The sequence below is a fragment of the Mixophyes fleayi genome, chromosome 7, assembly GCF_038048845.1.
Source record: "Mixophyes fleayi isolate aMixFle1 chromosome 7, aMixFle1.hap1, whole genome shotgun sequence".
NCBI lineage: Eukaryota > Metazoa > Chordata > Amphibia > Anura > Limnodynastidae > Mixophyes > Mixophyes fleayi.
The window spans coordinates 41,221,564-41,243,652 of NC_134408.1; the positions used below are offsets into that span (position 1 = coordinate 41,221,564).

At 39.5% G+C, this 22,089-nt stretch overlaps 1 protein-coding gene across 1 annotated transcript in view; it reads right to left on the reverse strand.

Annotated features, from left to right (window-relative positions):
• The window catches only part of TMC5 (transmembrane channel like 5), a 93,340-nt gene extending 74,742 nt beyond the window's left edge, over positions 1–18,598 (reverse strand). The window contains exon 1 of the mRNA XM_075179737.1: positions 18,425–18,598. The gene's annotated coding sequence lies outside the window, so the exon portion shown is untranslated. The remainder of the gene's footprint in view (positions 1–18,424) is intronic.
• Between the last annotated feature and the right edge of the window lie 3,491 nt (positions 18,599–22,089).

The window sequence follows — 22,089 nt, forward strand, 5'->3', positions numbered from 1 at the left end:
TAAAATAAAAATATTATTTTAAAACATTTCAGTTAAGGGAAAATGGTTTATTTAAATAATTAAGCATTTTTTCCGGTTATTATGCCATGCTATTGCCATCCCCAGATGGTGATAGCGAAAGAAGGACTTCCCTTTGCTACAGAAAGCCGGTGCATCTCACCGATAGCATGGCGGTAGCCCCGTATGAATAGGGAGAAGCTTTATCTCCAGCAAGAACACCCATTTAATTGTGTTCGGTCTTCTCAGGTTAAATTAAATAATACATAGATGCAATCAAACAATTGATTCAATTTCCATGAAAAAATTACAGGGTGCTTGACTGTCCCCTAATTTGTGCTCCTTCAAACATAAAACTCACCTCTTACTTAAAGCCTACCAGCCATCCACCTAACCCTCTCAACATACTCGTTCTCTTCAGCTCTCTCTTCCCTGTCCCGTCTCGGTCCTCCAGGGCTTGATCCCTACTGACTCCGTTTGTGTCTGCTGTCTGTTTTCCTTCCACTTAGGATGTAAGCTCTTCCGAGCAGGGACCTCTTCCCTCCTGTCTCCATACCTATTCTTCTCCTCCAGCCTCACTATAATTGCTATACCTGGAGTCCCGGGAGTCTTGTTAATACTCATGTATTGTTCTGTTCTGTTTTTCCCTGTATGGTCTACTGACTTGTATTGTGTACGGCGCTGCGCACATCTTGTGGCGCCTTATAAATAAATGATTATAATAATAATAATAATAATTGAGGAACATTTTTGTGCAGTTCCCAGATCTGGACATTGAATTAGCCAATAGATTTACAATACTGCACAAAGGGCCTGAGTGAGTGATCTTACTATATTCCAGAGGACTGGTAGCCTGCATTCACTGATGACCCTAGCCCCTAGTAAAGTAACTGCATTCTCATGGGAAACGGCTCAGTCCACAAATGGTTCATGCTTCTCAGTGATATAGTTCCTAGCAGGGGTTGAAGGGGAGATTTAGAGGTGGCGGTATAAAAAATGTCATAGGAATGTAAGTGAATGAAGGCAGTAGGAGAAGCTATTGCGTCATCATCAATTATTTATATAGCGCCACTAATTCCACAGCACTGTACAGAGAACTCACTCACAGCAGTCTCTGTCCCAATAGAGCTCACAGTCTAAATTTCCTAACACACACACAGACTAGGGACGATTTATAAGCAGCCAATTAACCCACCAGTATGTTTTTGGAATGTGGGAGGAAACCGGAGTGCCCGTCGGAAACCGACGCAAACACGGGGACAACATACAAACTCCATACAGTTAAGGCCATGTCTGGGAATCGAACTCTTGACCCCAGTGCTGTGAGGCAGAAGTGCTAACCACTATGCCACAGTGCAGGCCACAATATATATTGCATACCACCATATATATCCCCACTTTGACCACTGGTTCCTAGTGAAATGATAAATGCTGCATTTATTGCCTTTTCCCTCATATATTAAAAAAATGAAATACAATACAAAAACAGTACTTACCAAAAAATAGGTAAGGTTGACACTGTACAAGCAAAAAAATGCCCAGTGCTCTACCACTGTTACTGCATTTGCTGGTACTAGAATCCAACACATTTCCCCAGATTAGATTTAAAGAGTGATTAAAAACAGAGTGTTCCACATCATCCACGTGACGCGTGACCCTCCCCATATCTGGGGATTGTTAACAAGGGTGTTGTTTCCCACGGTTAAACATTGGAAGGTACTGGTTAATAATACCACCATAAGGCACAAGAGATGTGTCCATACTAGCAGACAGACTTTGAAGAAATTTGAGAAAATATGGTACAGATGGTTAGAGTCTCCATTCTACCCTATGTCATCTAGTCCAGATGCTCCCAGTACTTAAATGTATGGCTCCCGCAGTTCTTATAATAAATATCTGAGTCCATGTGGTAAACCCTGCATGTGTAGCATACTTATGTATGAGCATTTACGATGTATGATCCTTAATGAGTATAGAACATATACTGTTATTATCCTTTACTGAAATCTTGTAAATTGCGTCATTTAATTCTGATATGTATGCGATTGTTTTTCTTTTTGTTGTTTGATATGCTTGTATCTTGAAAAATTCCAATAAAAATACTGGATTTAAAAAAAAAAAAAAAAAAAAGAAGGGTGTTGTTAATCAAATAACTAATTGAGACATTGTAACTAAAAAAAAGTAAATGGGATTCTGGAAGCATAGTATTTTGTACTGTATGGAAGAAGTCATGGGGGAAGGTCTGGATCATGTGTATGTTACCACCATTTACATACCCTCACCTAGTAATAAAAATCTTCATATGGCTTATATTACACCCAAGGATTTATTTTACAACTTAAAACCTTCAAGTAGAAATTTACTTCAAGCAAAGGTCAGCTTTCTTTTGCTGAAAAAAATAGAAAAAATTGATAGACAAAGTTAGTATTGTTCTCATTCCCTGAAAAAAATGTCTTAAAGGGCTCACTGTGTATGTTCCCACAAACTTCACATCAACCTTAAACTTTAAACATTGCATGCAAATAAAGACGCGTAGACCTGGATAAGTTATTAAAAAATGGCAGAAATTTTATTGTAAGGATTTTATATTAACTAAACCTATGGTGGCGGAGAAAGGGCACTGCGGAACAGCTCACGAGCTGATAACACAAGATCACTTAGTGGACTGGCGCAAACCGCCGTAAGTCCGCAAACCACGGGGAACAAATCCCTACATACTTAGCGCTGAGTTGGCGTCAGAGTGACTGCCCCTTACAACTCACACTGCCCTCCCTCACCGAGCCGGACAGGGACCCTCCTCACCGAAGGGCCAAAAGGAGTTACTGATGCTTCAAAGGGGGCAGTGACCTACGACCAACTACCTGTGCGCCCATTAATCAGCCGCTGAACGCAGTGCCTTCCTACCCCCACTTTGAAAACCCAAATAAATTGAGGGATGGGAGGGTGGGATCTCGTGCTGCAAGTGAAGCCAAGCAGGAAGTACAGCCTGCTATATTCTATCAAGGTCCCTCCCACGTGAGCCACCATTGGTCGGTACCCACCCCATGTTAAACCACACAAGGTAATTATTCAGCTTGTTACAAACCCTGTCGGCCTTTAAGTGCGTTTGTCCTAAAAGCCTCACTTGTCATTAGAGATGTCTTCTGTGTGTCTTACAAAACACATTTTAAGTTAAATCCCCAAATGCCATTTAAATTGCTATCTCTATATCATGATAGATGCAACAAGCTCACACGTTAATATGCTACGTACAGTGGGCACATACAGACCGACACTGGCACTTGACCCAGATGTCGAGTATTAGGATCATCCTTCAATTTTACTACAGACGATTTAGATAGGACTTATCTGGCATTGGTATAGTTTTGGGGCCACATACACTGCATTATTGGGCCAATTTATCCAAAACATCCTTGAAAATGAGAGGTCCCAATGTATTTATTCCTGGTAAAACACTTATATATGCTATATTAATGTAGGATGAGGTGGGGGGTGACCACATAGACCGATAAGAAGCCACAATCATGTTCTCCTGCTCACAGCACCGTCCACAGTCATTATAATGTGGTAAGTGGAAAAGATTTATATGGTCCCACTACAGACATTGAGGAGCCCACGCTGTAAATATGCATCACCTAACTGTGAATGCTGCTTTAACTTTACATATTTATAGATGTATTGGATGTATTATTCTGTCCTGGAATGTGAATATAAATGAAGTAAAAACCTTTTACGCACAGCTCCTCATTGTTTTCTAAGCAAACATAACCTTTAGCTTGTTGAAAAAAAGTATTTAGGTTGTAAATGCAAAATGAAACATTTGAATGGTACAGATAAGAATCAAAATACAAATAGAAGGGTGTAGTAATAATCAATACGGAGGCTTCCTAGTAATAGCAAATCTCCCAACATGTCTGTCTCCGGCAGCCTTACACGTGGTGTGGCCACATCACGAGGGGGCGTGACCGCATAGCGACGGGTGTGTGACTTCACCCCCAGAGGGCTGCTTAGTGCCATAGAGCACTAGGCTGCCCATGAGATACCTGCCTTCCTACAACATTACTACCTGCGGGACAAACATGTCCGCGGGCAGGACAGAGCCCTAAAATCGTGACAGAGAGGAGGCATGTACTGGGGATAAGTGACCATTCCAGTTATGAAGAGTCAACAAAAGATATTTCACTGTCAGCATTGCTTTATTTTGTACAGGAAGAGGGAAGTTGTGATACTTAGAGGTAGTTTTAATAAAGCTTCTGAAAAGTAGAAGTGGAGGCATGACCCATAACAACCAATAAGATTATAGCAATCATTTCCTAGAATGTATTAGATAAATGATAGCTAGAATCGGATTGGTTGCTATGGGCAACATCTCCACTTTAACTATTTATAATCTATAATAAATCTACGCCCATGTAAGACTTATGGAATCCTAAACAAATAAGCATTAACATGATACACACAAATTATTTTTTTCATTTGTACAATGGTAACAAGATCTAGTAACAGTATAAATAGAGATTTCATCCATTGAGTGCCTGGACTTTTCATACAGTGCAGTCTTTGTAAATGGGAAGGGAAAAAGGGTGTAAGATTCGCTTTGCATGGGGAAGTCTATTTAGAAAGGAATACAGGAGTACAAGTACAGCCGCAATCCTTGTCATGTTATCACCATCTCAGGATGGGGATAACGGAAGAAAATCAATTAAAAATTCTTTATTATTCAAATAAAGGATTTTTCTAATTGTGAATACTTTTTAAATATTTAGAAAAAAATTATATTTTAAATCTATTTTAACATATCCCTCCCCCCACCAAGTGGCATTGAAAGCCAAGTCTTGGCCTTCAGTTTCACTGCGCATGCGTGAACCAGCTAGTTTGGGTCAAATATGCGCAGAATGGCTCAGCAAACACTAAGTTAAGTCAGTATCATTCAGCTGCATCTGTGAGATCAATATGATACATTTGAATAAATGGACCCCTTATTATTGTTCACACTGCTGAGTCAACACTTTGTGTAATTCATTTCAGCATTTCATGCAATGCATAGCTATTTTAAGTAAGGCTTAAAGTACTGAATATAATGTAAAAAATATACATGGATTTCATGAACACCTGAGTCCCAGGTTCATATTTCAGCAGCCTCTGTTCCCATGGAGCATATAAGCTCACTATGCTGACAAGACATAGGCATGTAGCCACAGGTGTTTGCAAAGAGAATAAACAGAAACCAGATGAAGAAGTGAAAGATAATTGTGTAAACAGAGGCAGTCCTTGGCCATAAGTCACTCAAGGCAACAAATCCCAGAGATATAAGCTAGCCACATACAGTATAAAATCGTACCTGATATCGGACAATTTGCTTTAAATGGCAACATGTATAGCCCAAAAACGATCCTGACACCATGTAATGATCAGGTATGTGAAAAAATGTGAGTAGAAGATGACAACTACTGGCTAGTGTATGGGGTCATCTTTCTAACACGCTGCCAGGTCATATCTTGTCCATTTTGGCCAAACATGTGTGAGACTAAATTGAATGATGACCCTGCTGTTTGACCCTAATGTGTGACACCTATAAGTAGAGGTAGTGACACATTATAAGTAAAGGTAGTCAGATTCAAAGCAGGCTGAGATCAATTAAGGTCATACTTGCCAACTTATGGCAAGTATGATCCAGGAGCTCCCGAGGGAAGGTGGGTGTGCAGGGGGCAGGGCTCCAGAAATCGCGTCATTTTGGCCCTGGCCCCGTGACGCAATGACGCAAAAGCATCATTTTACACAGGGGGTGGGGCCAAATGAATCGTAGTGTTTTGGACCTAATTCTGCCCACTTCACTAGAAAGTGGGCAGATGCGAGAGATTGCCATACTCTCTCGGGAGTCCGTGAGACTCACCCGAAATGCGGGAGTCTCCCGGACATTCCGGGAGAGTTGGCAAGTATGATTAAGGTCAAAGGACAAATCAAACGTAAGAAATAGGGAATTGTAATACATGCATCCAGACACTGAAGTCATTTATAAACTACAAAATTGATGCACCTCAATTTGCACAATTGCGATTTGTGCAATTACATCTAGATTTCTGTCTTGACGCCATGGAGCAAGGTGGCTCCATTTAAGGCTGAGCAGCAGTTTACACAGGCACACGGGAGAGTTGAACAAAGTGAATGGGATTATTATTTTGTGGAAATAGATCATTGAAATTATATAAAGAGGTGGAGAGGGCGTAATTTTACCTCTGTTTCTTGCCATGCAGAGAAACACATAGCCATTTCCACTCTGGTAAAGGACTTGAATTTTACACCAGCTTAGGGCTGGTAAAGATGAATAGGCTAATGAGGGCCCTGCTCATGGAGAGCTTACATAATAACTGGAAGATTGTTATACTGAAAACAAAAGGATTTTTGTTCTTTCTGATTTTATATGTATACTTATATTTTATAATTTTTTATTTCAATACAAAAATGAATGTCATTAATGTTTATGATTCACGGACACAGCTTTTTAGAGTTATATTTTGTCATTTCCTTTTAGACCAGAACTTTTACAGTTGTTTCTTCATATTGGCTGCACTACCACCTATGAAAAGCTTCCCCCATCCCGTAGCAGGAGCTGACTGGGGTGATACATCCAGCTGTTTTTCACAGGGTTGGCAAATACTTTTGTTAACAAACTTAAAGGGAGCGGGAGGACGAATCAAAAGTTTGTGCTTTGTGATAGGTCCCTCTTAAACACTCCCTGCACCTTCTGTTTTTTGGCTGGTGCTATAAGAGGAGCTGAGGGGGGCGCTACACGAACACCTTTCACTAAGTAGCAATGTAGCTGTAAATGCAGAGTTATCATCATCATAACCATTTATTTATATAGCGCCACTGATTCCGCAGCGCTGTACAGAGAACTTACTCACATCAGTCCCTGCCCCATTGGAGCTTACAGTATAAATTCCCTAACACACAGACACAGACAGAGAGAGAGAGAGACTAGGGTCAATTTTGATAGCAGTTAATTAACCTACCAGTATGTTTTTGGAGTGTGGGAGGAAACCGGAGCACCCGGAGGAAACCCACACTAACACGGGGAGAACATACAAATTCCACACAGATAAGGCCATGGTCAGAAATTGAACACATGATCCCAGCGCTGTGAGGCAGAAGTGCTAACCACTAAGCCACCGTGCTGCCAGCATTTAAAGCAGAGGTGGAAGTGGGCTGATATACGGAGGTATGCCATACCGCAACGTCTCCTACCGCTTTCATTATAACACTATCACATTCCTTTCACTTACATTTTCTATACCGTCACTTCTAAATTTCCACTTTGACCACTGATTTAAAGTGCAAACCTGTAATATTCATATAGTGGAGAAGCCTATTTTGTGGCATAGTCCAATATTCATGAGGCTGCAGACAATTCACTTGAAGCATTTCATGACCAAATATTCATGGAGTTCTGGTTTCTAGGAAGTCTTAGGGGGCATTCTCATGAATATTTATTAAATCCACAAATGGCTGCCTCAACTGTGTGCAGGTGACATCTACACTTTTAATGTTGAAGATTCCCATTGTATGTTTAAAGGGGTAAACAGCAGATGTGGAGGTAAGGTAAATGAGGCTTATCGGTAGTTCCTGATGTTATCCTATAGACTGTGAGCAGGGTTCTCTTACCTCTCTGTATGTATTACCCAGTATTGTTTTATTACTGTGTTTGTTCCAAATTGTAAAGCGCTACGGAAATTGCAGGCGCTATATAAATGTTGGCGAATCATGATGATGTTGTATATCGTCAGGGATCCTGGAAAGCGCCCTCCACATAGATGTTTTAGCAACAGCTTGAGACACATTTTAAAATGCTTCTAAATAAATAAATAAACAAAAAAGCTTCCTAGACATCATTTGTGTATATTGATATTTAGTAGATGTGTAGGTGTTCGCATTTAATTTAATTTTAGATGGAAAATGCAACTTTCACACTTGTTAATAACAGTAAGACACTATTCTCTCGGGTATATGACACTTCATTACAAATAGGGCAATGTAAATTTAGCGTTTAGTTTGCTACTAACACTGTCAAGCTGCACCTCTATGGTAAATATATACACTTGTACATCTGACGTGTGCCTGGGGCAATACTACTTTGAGTTGCTTGCATCTTCTCACAGTGCTGCAGCCTCACAGTGCTGGGTCACGGGTGTGATTCCGACCACAGCCCTATCTGCGTGGAGTTTATATGTTCTACCCTTGCTTGTTCAAATTTCTTTCCCAGTGTGTGTGTGTGTGTGTTAGACATAAGCACTAATGGTGCAGGGACTGATATGAGTGATAAATATTCTCTGTACAGCGCTGTGGAATATGATGGTGCTACCACAGACACGGAGGTATGCTATTTTTGCATACTAAATTTTCTTTCCCATGTTCGGTGCACAAATACATATACCTCTAAATAAGGCTCGTCATGCACTTTAGGTAATAGAGCTAAAAGAAACAGTTTCAAATATATACTAAAACTAAAAATGTCTGAAATAAGACATTGATTTGCTAAGGCCGTGGTTCCCAAAGCGTGCACCGTGGCTCCCATGGGTGCCGCGGCGCTGTCACAGGGGTGCCGCGGCCAGGTACAGAAAAGAAGAACAAAACAAAAAAAACGTACCAATCCGGCGGCACCCAGGCCCAGATTGGTAAGTTTTTTGTTTGTATTGTTTTGTTTTTTCTCTACCTGGCCCCCGGGATGCAGAGGGGGCAGAGTGAGAGGATGCAGAGTGAGAGGATGCAGAGGGGGCAGAGTGAAAGGATGCAGAGGGGCAGAGTGACAGGATGCAGAGGGGGCACAGTGAGAGGATGCAGAGGGGGCAGAGTGAGAGGAGGGGGCAGAGTGAGAGGATGATGCAGAGGGGGCAGAGTGGATGCAGAGGGGGCAGAGTGAGAGAATGATGCATAGGGGGCAGAGTGAGAGGATGATGCAGAGGGGGCAGAGTGGATGCAGAGAGGGCAGAGTGAGTGGATGCAGAGAGGGCAGAGTGAGTGGATGCAGGGGCACAGAGTGTGTGGATGCAGGGGCACAGAGTGTGTGTAGATGAAGGAGGGCACAGTGTAAATTAGCTGTAAATTATTTTGGAGGGTTGCGTTGAAAAAATTATGGAGACTCTAAGGCTGCCGCGAACTGCAAAAGTTTGGGAACCACTGTGAAAGGAAACACTTGTTTCTATGCTCTCCAAACTTTGAGGCAGATTCAATTCAGCTGCGACTAACGCGATTAAAGCTAATAACGTTAATACAGTAACTTTAAGCCTGCTTTCTGATCGCGGCTCCCTGAGAAGCAAGCAAAAAGACGGCGTTAAAATTACTGTATTAACAGTAATAATGCGCACTGTTACCGTAACGTCGGTAATAGAGTACAGGCCGTGTTACTTTTTACAGTATCGCGGCCAATTGAAGGTGCCCCTTTATGTCTGTAAACCCCTTGAAGAATACAGCAGCAAACCCAAAGGGGTTCCAATGGAGAATGCCCAAAGAAGATATCTTAAATTAGGGAATACGAATATATATGTAATCTGCATATTGTCATAATATGGATCTGTTACTGCATTTAGACTGCATCAGTCAGCACACAAACACACGGCTATGTGAGAAATCTGATCTCATTTATGTTTTGTTTTTGCCTGTTGTTATAATTTAATGAGAAGTATCTATTTCCACAATTGTTTGCTACTACAGCCAGAGAAAAGGGGTATAAATTATACATACTCTGGATCCAATGCCATGCACTGAGTTAGAATTCCAGGTAGACAAAGTTTTATGTATTAACTGTATATGTTAAGATGGAAAACTGTGTAGCAAGTGCAATAATTATTGCCTTGCAGTTCCTCCCCTTTGTCAGGTAGACTCAGTATAGATAAAACCACACACCTAAATGTATGGCGCCTTTATAGGAATTACTGTTAGTGCTATGGAAACAAACGAATAATGTGCAAAATAATAAATGTCATTGTATGGACCTGTGAGGATGAGGAGATTAGGGGTTTTTCACCTCTATGTATATCAGATTCCCTCCCATAATATGGGACCTATAGGTGCCTGATATACTGATAGCAGAGTGCAACATGTAGGTACACATGCATACAATGGCCAACACGCTAAAGAGTATGTACTCATCGGTGTACATAAGCCTGTGCTGCCTTTGCCTGTAATACGTCCATGCCAAAATGTACATCTTACCCCAGGGCAATTTCTTTTGTGAGCTCTTCCCAAATGCCACACAGCTCCATACCCCAGTAACCGCCACAACCTTCACAACATAAGAAAGAAATGCATGTAACCACTATGTTGTATGCTGGTAGGCATGTGTTAGGGCATTCACACGTGGGTGCTTTCCCTGTACCCATTATACAGTGTTGAGTCCATATCTTGGTGAAAGGAGTTTAATCAGGACATGAAGTTATGGTAAATTGAACCCAGTGAAGAAAATGACCAATGTTGCTGAAAAACTATAAATGACACCGGTTTACCTTGTTGGTAAATATAATTATTTCAGTGATAATCTTTTACAGAATACAATACACTGGTAAAAATATTTATGTTAGGTTTTGTAGGGTATGAAAAGGACACTATTTCAGGTGCAAATACACCATTGGGTTCCATAGCCCTTAATTCCATTGTTTCTGATCTGCTATGCACTAGAGATGAGCGGCCTCGGATATCTGAAATCCGAGCCCACCCGAACCTTGCCGATCCGAGCCGGATCCGAGACAGATCCGGGTATTCCCGCTAATTGCAAAACTGAAACCGAGGCTCTGAGTCATAATCCCGCTGTCGGATCTCGCGATACTTGGATCCTATAAATTCCCCGCTAGCCGCCGCCATCTTCACTCAGGCATTGATCAGGGTAGAGGGAGGTTGTGTTAGGTGGTCCTCTGTCCTGCTATATCTCTTGCTGTGCTGTGCTGTGCTGGGGAAATAACAATGCCCTTAGAAGGACACAGCACAGGACCCAGCAGCACCACTGAACTCAGAAGGACAGACCACTGGACTGAGCAGAACACAGCACAGCACAAAAATTTTAAAAAAAAGTTATAAAAAGAAAATAAAAAAAAATAATTATAAAAAAAAGAAATTAAAAAAAAATATCCAAAAACAATCCTGCAGTATAAGTCCATTGGTACTGCAATATTACAAAGTTCACTGATTCTGCAGAATAGACTGGGAATTAGTGGAAATGATTGTTATTGAATGTTATTGAGGTTAATAATAGCGTAGGAGTGAAAATAAACCCAAAAACTTGATTTTAACACTTTTTATGTTTTTTTTAAAAAATAAATCCGAATCCAAACCCTTAAATCCGAACCAAAACCTTTCATCAGGTGTTTTGCGAAACAAATCCGAACCCAAAACCTCAAGCAAATCCGAATCCAAAACACAAAACACGAGACACCAAAAGTGGCCGGTGCACATCCCTACTATGCACCAATGTGTTCCCTATGTACTGAATGCATAACCTGAACTAAGCATCATTGACGCCCTATGTAAAGCTAGGTACACACTACACAGTTTTCATCCAATAATCGGCTAAATCAGCCGACATACCACCGCTCCTTCAAAAGTCGGGACAGTGTGTGTAGTGACACGATATTCGAAAGTCTGCCCAAATGGACGATTGTCGCCTCATTTGGTTGGTCGCACCGTTTAATATTTTCGTTCCAATCTCGTTTCCGTTGTGTAGTTTGTATAAACTTCCGACCGATCCACAACAGTGAGTATGAAATTACAGTCATTGCTCACGACAACATGGCTGTAAAAAGTCGCTAAAGGGACGTCCGCTCTTCCCTTTATCGTCCTAAACAAGGCTAGTGTGTATGCAGTCCATGGACCGAGCGATCGGAACATCGATCGCATGTAAAATCGATTGGCATGAAATGTTGGTGGAAAATTCTGTAGTGTGTACCCAGCTTTATATGTATCTGCTATTCACACAAACACATCAACAAAGCTATGGATCAAAGCCTTTCATTCACACAAAAACACACATCTCATTCACATTCTCCAGAATGGTTTCTTTGTGCAACTGTAAAGCCTTTCTTCCCTAAAGCAAATTTCACTAGTAGAGCAGGTATCTATGTAGTCCTTAGCCGTTGCAATTAGGAGCAAAATTTTATCTAAACCACAGTAATCAGCAATCAGCAATTATCTTGATAAGACATACTGGCACTAAAATCTAAGGATATATATATATATAGTGGCTGAGGGGGGAGAAGTAGGTTCTAATAAAAATGAATAGAAAATGAAAATAATAAAAAACAATAGAGGTAACTACTCGATGCAGTGACACACCTTAACCAACTCAAGTTTCAACATTCTGTCACATTTTAAACATCACCTACATAGTTACATTATTATTCATCTGCTGGCTCCATAGCAAAGTCATATAAAGCTTAAAAGGAGGGCCAGGACATGATTACTTACAGGAGGCAGCATGGTGGCTAAGTGGTTAGCACTTCTGCCTCACAGCACTGGGGTCATGAGTTCAATTCCTGACCATGGCCTTATCTGTGTGGAGTTTGTATGTTCTCCCCATGTTTGTGTGGGTTTCCTCCAGGTGCTCCGGTTTCCCCCAACACTCCAAAAACATACTAGTAGGTTAATTGGCTGCTATCAAAATTGACCCTAGTCTCTGTCTCTGTGTGTGTGTGTGTGTGTGTTAGGGAATTTAGACTGTAAGCTCCAATGGGGCAGAGACTGATGTGAATGAGTTCTCTGTACAGCGCTGCGGAATCAGTGGTGCTATATAAATGATGATGATGATGATGATGATGATGATGAAGGAGGCATCTACCATAGGAAAGGACAATTCCTTATTATGGATAGAGTATAAAGAATCCGATTAAGGTCTCACTGTCTCAGTAAGAGTCCCCCACTACATCTCGCTGCAACCCGAATGGCCCACAGGAAACTGCATAGCAGCAGATTTAACAATTTATTACAAATGAATTGAACTCTGAATGGATTTATGAGTTTATGCTGAGAACACAGTTTGTATACAGCTCTACACTCAACTTTTCACATCAGCCATATACCATTATCAATTAGATAAACATTATAACATAATTATACTTATTTAGTTAACCATTATGAATTGGGTCCTACAAATATAATATTATTGATATTCATGTGTAATAATTAGTAGAATATTGGAAGAATTATATATCCATTTATTACTATTTTAGAACATATTTTTGTAGCAGTTTCAAAATAATTATTCAATAAATTAATTAATTGTTTATATGATGTGGATAGCATTTGTTAATAAATGCTATTGTTGAGAGAGATAAGTGGAATTATAAAAAATGTATACTGAACCAATCTCTAAATGTAAGAGGTGGACAGTGTATTAAACAATCATGCATAAAATATTGTAAAGTCAGTATAAAGTCAATCAAGTAATGATAATATAGAGTTGGTGAGGGACAGTGTTTCTTTACTCCCTTGGCAGAGCGAGGGGCAACCTTCCATAACCAATTGGTAATCGGTTGTGTTCTGTATAAATAGGTGAAGTAGAAATGCCCACAAGGCGATGTAAGTTCCAAACTGCGTGTTTTGTTCATTCTAAGAATCACACTTTCAGTTCTCAAGAAAAGCTAGACAGACCAGAATTGCAGGAATCCGTAGGGTAGCAGAAGTCATTACTATCAGTAGTAAAAATGCAATCTGATTGTGCTCTATTGTTCATCATTCTGAGGTCTGTAAGTTCTGCATTAGGCCAGGCACACACTGGAGAATTTTCCGACCAACGTGTTATCTACAACAATTGTACCTACGACTGAAGGTCCGACCGCTGGGGCGATTCATGCGTACACACTGACATGATTTACCTTCAGATCTGTACTCTTCATCTGGTCCTCTAGTCATTTAGAGAATTGCAGCACAATATGCGATCATTCATTCATTCCTGTCACACTGATAAAAACCGCCATGTTATAGCTATCTACATGCCATAATGAATTTCGTTAGCTTCTGTGAGTGTGAAACAAAATATTCAGTCTCAGAACAAATTATTCCATCTACAGCCCTCTCTAGATTTATTCACCAGGACATGTTCCTTGTCGGTATTAGCTGAAAAGACCATGGGGGTAAATGAGAGTTTTCTGGCGGGTTTGAAAAACCAATCAGATTCTAGCTATCATTTATTTAGCGCATTTAGTGCAAAATGAAAGCTAGAATCTGATTGGTTGCTATAGGCAACATCTTCACTTTTCAAACCCACCGCAAAACTCTCAGCTTGATACATTTACCCCCATGACTCTGTAAACTTTATGGAGATCGTGAACATGAGTGCATACATGAGTGCATGATCAGAATGTGATTGAAACGACATTATTAAACAATATGACCAACCAAATGAAACAATGATCGGCATGTTGGAACAGCTGTCGTTCACCGTGTAAGTATACACACCAACGCGATATCTGACCAAACGGTCGTATATCGGCTTAGTGGCCCGAAAAATGATTGGCTGAAAAACCTCCATTGTGTACCTAGCCTTTGCGTTTTGGTGAACACAATGAAGGACAGTGATGCAATTGCAAATAGCTGTAGCTAGGTGAATACTAACTTCATAGATGTCATTGTCTTTCTGAAAAAATAAATCTCTTCCTCCTTCACTATTTTTTGTTACATACAATAAGCTACCTGAACACATGAATAACAGAAGGGTTAGATGGAAAACAGAACTGAGCCACAAACTGCTATATTTAAGGAAGGGTGTGTGACTGGGAACATGAGTTAACTCATTAGTTGCTGGACTAAAGCAAAGCTTGCAATCTATAGCTGATATCCAGAATTTAATTTTTTTTGCAAATCACACACCTGAGATTTTACAGGACATAAATATTTTAGCTTTCCCTTGTATGCAAGTTGTAAGCAGCTGCTATGCAGAGAAGTTTTCATTTTTGCCACTGTAGGTTTGTACATCAGAACAGTAAATATGATGTCTCTGGACTCTGGACTAGTAAAAGAATCCTACTTGGGGCGTTGGCAGTGTGAAAAAATAGTACATAACAGAACACCATATAATCTTTATAACTCACATTAGGAATGAGTGCAGGGTCTGAAAATGCTATCAGTTTCACGCAATAATAAATCATTTGTTAAAGTAACTTAATGTAGACTGTATTATGAAAGGATTCTACCAGGTATTTAGTAAATATTTACTTGCCCTCATTATTAACATTGCACTACGGTTCAAATGTTGCACTAAACCTTGGCAACCAATTAGATACTTGCCTTTGATTACTAAAGCTAGTTACAAAAAAATAAAGAAAAATCTGGTTGGCGCTAATAACTGTGTTAAACAATCTATTGAATCAACAGCAAGAAATGTCATATCACTGAAATCAGCTGCTGATGACTAGGTGATTTGCATCACCTGTATAACTAATAATTAACTAAAACAAACAATATATCAACACTTAGGGGCAGATTCAATTCCCTGTGTTGTTCTTTAGAACACCGTGGGCCGGGCACTATTACCGTTACCATGGTAATAGCTGCGCATTACTACCGTTACTACGATAATTTCAACGCTGATTTTTGCTGGCAGCTCTGTGAGCTATGTTTAAAGTCTAAAGAACAACGCAGGGAACTGAATTTGCTCCTTTAACCCTGAATGAAGAATATAATTATATATGTAGAAAGGCAAAGAGGAAGTGCACATATGGTGAAGCAAGTTGCATATAGTAGGGCTGATTTGGTTACAAAATGGGAGTAAATTACTCTTAAAGATAATAGCATGGAAAAATAGTGTATTTCCGCCCATATGAGAGACATACACAAATTGAGATGCGTTTGCCTCTCAATCAGCTGCATATGCACCTGGTGTAGGACAAGCCCTCATCATCAGCAAGTACAGGTGCAAAAATTATGTCTCCTAACAGGCATGTATATGAGTGTTCCTGCAGGTCTGCATGAGCCACATTTACGTGAAGATGCCTTTACTGCATACATACAAAGTTAGAATGCTCCTTCTTTACCCCGTCCCGCCAGTCCAGGCACAGGCGGGACGGGGTAACGGTGGCTAAGTGGTTAGTACTTCTGCCTTACAGCACTGGGGTCATGAGTTCAATTCCCGACCATGGCCTTATCTGTGAGGAGTTTGTATGTTCTCCCCGTGCTTGCGTGGGTTTCCTCCGGGTGCTCCAGCTTCCTCCCACACTCCAAAAACATACTGGTAGGTTAATTGGCTGCTAACAAATTGACCCTTGTCAGGTGTATCTGTGTGTGTGTGTGTGTGTGTGTGTGTTAGGGAATTTAGACTGTAAGCCCCAATGGGGCAGGGACTGATGTGAATGAGTTCTCTGTTCAGCGCTGCGGAGTTAGTGGCGCTATATAAATAAATGATGATGATGATGATGATACACTCTGGTCTGCATAAGCTCATTAGTGCTCACTTACTTTCTGAACATACGCGGCGCAAGTTCACGCAAAATACGTTATGCAGGAGCGAGAAGAGAATCGCCAAAACGTGCCAGACATGGGGGAACCTTCCAAATTAGGTGAATACTGAATCCCAAGTAATATTCTGGAATAATATAGAACTTTGTGCAAATACATTTTAAGATTTAGCTTTAATTAGACTTTAAACTGGACCATTCACTCTGACTTTTTTTCCAAAAAAAAAAAAGGGTCTCCAATTCAATGTAAAGTACCAACACTTTACTCACTATTTTTTCATACCTGTATCATATTATTATTTTTTCCTGTACCACAGCCCTATCTTGAAAACATAATTACGGGCTGGGTAATAAATATTCATACTAAGTTACTACACACCAGCAATTTAAGACCGTCCCATTGCCAGCTGGATAGATTCCCCTTATCTTTTCGCTACACCGATCCAAGCCTGTCACTTGACCAACCACCAGCCTGGGCAAGGAGATTCTCCAGGACAGCCGTGGGTAGAGCTATCTTCAAAAGCATTTTTCTACTTTATAAGGTCAACTGATTCCAGTGGATGGTGGTTTGTTCCGCTAATTAAACCATTTTGAGTGGAAAGTGAAAGGTAGTAACGTTTCTCCTTAGGGAGAGTTTTTTTCCTTAACATATCAAACTTCCTGTCAGCAAACCTATTAATAGATTCATCAGGAAACCTTGGTAAGCCTAAAATGTTTGCTAACAATGAATATCAGTTTGCAATGGATAAATAACTAGTTTCACAAACTATATTTCTTAACTCCTGGGAACTTTTACATATATATTTGTGAAAGTTACAAGATTCCTTTTAATTTTGGTGAAAGTTGCATTTTAGTTTTCGCTGCACTTTAACGACTTAAAATCTCACAATACATTTGAAAAGTATTCTATGCTGGACCATGGGCATAAAAAATAAAATGAGTTCTCACATAGTTGCTAACTGTCCCTTATTTCCAAGGACAGACCAAGGTTTTAACATTTTGTCCCTGGAAATGTCCCTACTCATCACTGTTTACCAAATGTACAAAACAATTACAATTTTCTGCTTGCTATATGCAATTTATACCATCTTTTTGTATCATAAGCCTTTAAATATGAATCAATATTAAAATGGGGTACTTAAAAATCACAAAATAGTAAGTTGTAGAAAAAAATTAATAAACATGGCATGATGGGGATTGTAGTGCTCCAAAATCCACCAATGTAGTATTACACATGATGTGCTTAGATGCAATTTCTCTGTGAGGCATCTATGTTTATCATTATGCCAATGTGGACAGAATGGTGGCACAGAGGTTAGCATTGCTGCCACACAGTGCTGGTTAATTGGGTTTGATTCCCACCAGGGCCATATCTGTGTGGAGTTTGTATGTTTTCCCCGTTTTTGTGTAGGATTCCTCGAAGTACTCCAGTTTCCTCCCACATTTCAAAGACAAACTGGTAGGTTAATTGGCTAACGACAAAATTAACTCTAATGTGTACATGGTACAGAATATAGATGATAAACTTCACTGGGGCAGGGACTGGTGAGAAAGATTAAGTATTCTCATAATATGTAGACACTATATAGATAACTGTTAATAAATAAAAATTAAAACAATAATAATAAAAAATTAATAAGCGGCATGTCCATGTAAATTATTTTAATATGCTGGCAATTATGGGATGAATACTTACAAATAAATACTGACATGCAAATAAATACTGACCGGGTATCTACTGTATGTAGCTGTGCATTCTGTATTCAGAAATATGCATACAGTCAGTATATATAAACAACAGTGCTACTACACAACAAATGTCTCTGTCAGTATATATTACACATACATGGTTGTGTTTATATTGTCTCCAGCATGACATACTACCACAATCTACACACACAATTATACATCGCTATAAGAGTTCGCCAAAGCCAGAGTCCGCGGGAGACGTATAATACATTACTTCTATACTCCGATTATCCCAATGTTCTCACCTCTGGTTATATCCATGTCTCATGGAGCGACAGGATGATATCCATAGACCTGCAGAGCAGTGCTAACAATCCAGTGTGTAATCCAGCGCAGGCAGGAGCGGGTGTATCATACAGTAAGGTGCAGACGCCCAGACAGACAGCTCCGCTTATGTCCTCACTGATATATGCAACAGGTCTCTCCCGGAAATCTTGTGTGTAAGCTGTTCCCTGGGAGACAATGCGCTGGTTACAGTCCAAGTCTGCGCATAGCTATAGACGTATATACTATATTGCTCTTGTAAACCATTATTACATCTATTAACAGAAACTACTGTATACACAGCTCAGTGACATTCGGGAATAGTGATATAAGTTAGAAAAGCAGAGGGCAAGTCACCTGTGAGAGGGGGTAGCCCAGGACTGACTGACAGCTCAGCTGTATCTGAAGAGGGGGTTGGGGTAATTCTTCAAAGTAATTAAATTGTTTTATGAACTTTACCCAAACTATTCTCCCCACCATTTCTTGTGCAAGGGGGTATGTATTATTACTGCCCCTGGTATCAGTTGAGGTGAGACTTTCTCATCCCTTACATTAATAAAATAAGAGTAGTGTAAACTAGAACAAATCACTTAATCTTCTGTGTTAATTTTCCAAATATTTTTTTCTCAATTCCCTGCATTTTTGTCCAGGTTGGCACTAATATATGCAAATCTCAGATCATGTCCTTTTTTTGCTTTTGTTGGGAGGACTGCATGAACAGCATACCTTTAATACAAACACTATTTATAAAAAAAAAAGGGAAGTGTTGTCTCAGGCAAAACTGGATGTTCTTGTAGGAGATAGGGCTGGTCCTATGAAAGGCGATTACTACCTGTTCTCTGGTGGAAGCTTCCCCATATACATGTACCTCAGCAATCCTTCTATTGCTATCACCATCTCGGGATGCGATAATATATTAATTTATAAAATACTTTATTTACATAAAGCATTTTTTCCAATCGGAATGGGAAAGAAATATTTTTTTTACATTTTATTCATTAATTAAATTTTTTAAAATTGTATCTAGAAGCCCAAATCTGCCAGGCGTGAACCGGAGGTAGGAGTAAGTTCAACTAGAAGGTGGCTTCCAATTATTTGTGTGCCGCGTGCAGAATTGGGAATATATTCCTGGCATGAAAAAAAGATAAATTGTATTTGCACCCCTTACTGTGCAACATGGCTTGTGTGGAAATTTTTCCCAGACAATATTTGCACCTAACTCTAAATCAGCCCCCAAATACAATAAAGTACAATATATTCATTGTATCTTAAAATAGTTTACAACTCAATATAACATACCTTCCTATTCCTGAACACATAAATGGGCGTGGACTTGCGATAATATGGGTGGGCCTGATTGGAACAGGACAGAAGTGCATATGGTTGTTGTAGGGAAGGAGAAGTGTAGTTGTAAGGAAGCAGGCGAGTAAATTGCTGAGAAGGAAATCTATAATAAGGTTATAAGAACATTCTATAGCATAGGCAAACCGAGGGGGGTTTCCTAGTGCCTGGAAACCCCCCTCCAAGCCTGGGGCACTGTATAATTGAGGTGGCTGGACCCTGCCCCCACTTCACACAGCTCTGCTTGAAAAGGGAGAGTTGCGTGCACCTAACAGTAATACATGCAGCATTGCCCATGTATATTATGAGGATAGGAAAAGGTGGAGAGCAGCCAAGCACTGTCTAAAATTATAGCCACACCCCAATGCATGCTGGTCACGACCACTGGCGGCGTGGTGTGGAAACCCCCCTCTACAAATCCTGCGTTTGCCCCTGTATAGGAGAGGTGCAATAGAAAAACAAGGATTCAGATATGGAAAGAGATTATCATCTTCAGCTATTTATATAGCACCACTAATTCCGCAGCACAGAGAACTCACTCAAACCAGTCCCTGCCACGTTGGAGCTTACATTCTAAATTCCCTAAAACACACACACAGACAGAGAGAGAGAGAGAGAGACTAAGGTCAATTTAATAGCAGCCAATTATCCTATTAGTATGTTTTTGGAGAACATACAAACTCCACACAGATAAGGCCATGGTTGGGAATCAAACTCATGACCCCAGTGCTGTGAGGCAGAAGTTCTAACCACTGAGTCACCAAGCTGCCCCAATCATATCATATCATTGAAATCAGCTGCAGATGACTGGGTGATTTGCATTACCTATATAACTAATAATTAACTAAAACAAACAATATATCAACACGTAAACCCTGAATGAAGAATATAAATATTTAAGTAGAAAAGTAAAGAGGAAGTGCACACATGATAAAGCAAGTTGCATATAGTAGAGCTGATTTGGTTACAAAATGGGAGTAAATTACTCTTAAAAATCACTAAACCACTATGCTGCCCAAGAGATGTACAAATAGGGCAGAAATGTGAGCATAAATATCAGTGAACATGAAAATAGGACTAATCAAAACAAAAATAAATATAGACATTTCAAAATAAAAATAAAACTATGAATACAAAAGAAAAAGTACAGAATGAAAATCAAAGTAATAAAAAAGTAGTAAAAAGTAATAAAAACAATTAAAAGTAATTAAAAAGTAATAAAAAGTAATTGATATAATACAAATATATTGAATTAGAGATGAAGTAAAATGAAGAATACTATTCTAGAACAAGTGTAAACATAAACAATAAGAACAAATAATGATCAGTTTTGATTAAAGGAATAATAATAAATAGAGTAGAGAAGGGGGAGGTGGAATGTGAAAAATAGAGTATAGTGGAAGGAGAAGAATGAGAGAATATAAAGTAGGGGGGCAATGTTACTTATGTATATAATATGGGCAGGAAGGAGATTTGTGTTATTTATTTCTTATGTACTGGGGGTATATATTCAATGTTGGGAGTAGATGGCTGGCTCTAAATTAACAACAAATGTTATAAAATAATAAAATAAAAGAGTATATTGGGAGATATGTAGGAAATGCTAGGTATAGGGGTGAGGATAACAAAATCAAATAGTGATTGTCTATAGATGTTTAAGAAGTACGGATGAGCATGGCAATATATGGATGAGTAAACTGAGTATATCTTGTAGATGGCAGGATGGAGATATGAAAATTGAATTACAGTGTAGAATATAGGCAAATAAGTACTGAAGGATATAAAACTAAAAAATAGTAACAGCAAATGCATTGAAATAGATAAATGGTTATAAGTGAATAAAGAGATGTAAGCTATGAACACTAAAGATGATTAAAACAAAAATGTGAAAGTGTTTGAACGCATTGGTTGGCCTTCATGATGCAGACTTTTACTTCCTACGGCTTTCAGGACCGTTTTCTATCTGGAGTCTCGACCCTATACTACAACCCCACTTATATTCTACTCACCGTCAGTAACCCCTTAATTTCACTCCCTAACTTATTTCAGGAACGCAACACCTTGTCAACACTCTCAAACTTTAAAATTAACACGGCTAAAACAGACATACTAGATTTCCACATCTCCCTCAAACAATAACAGTTTTTAGAACTAAATTTTCCATTCCACTAGAACACAACACATATCAGTTATCTAGGTATAAGACTCACCAGAAAGATAGAACATCTTTATCAGGCTAACTACAGTCCCCCCTTATAACCGCCATTAAAAATGACTTAGCATCCTGGGATAAGCTCATGATCTC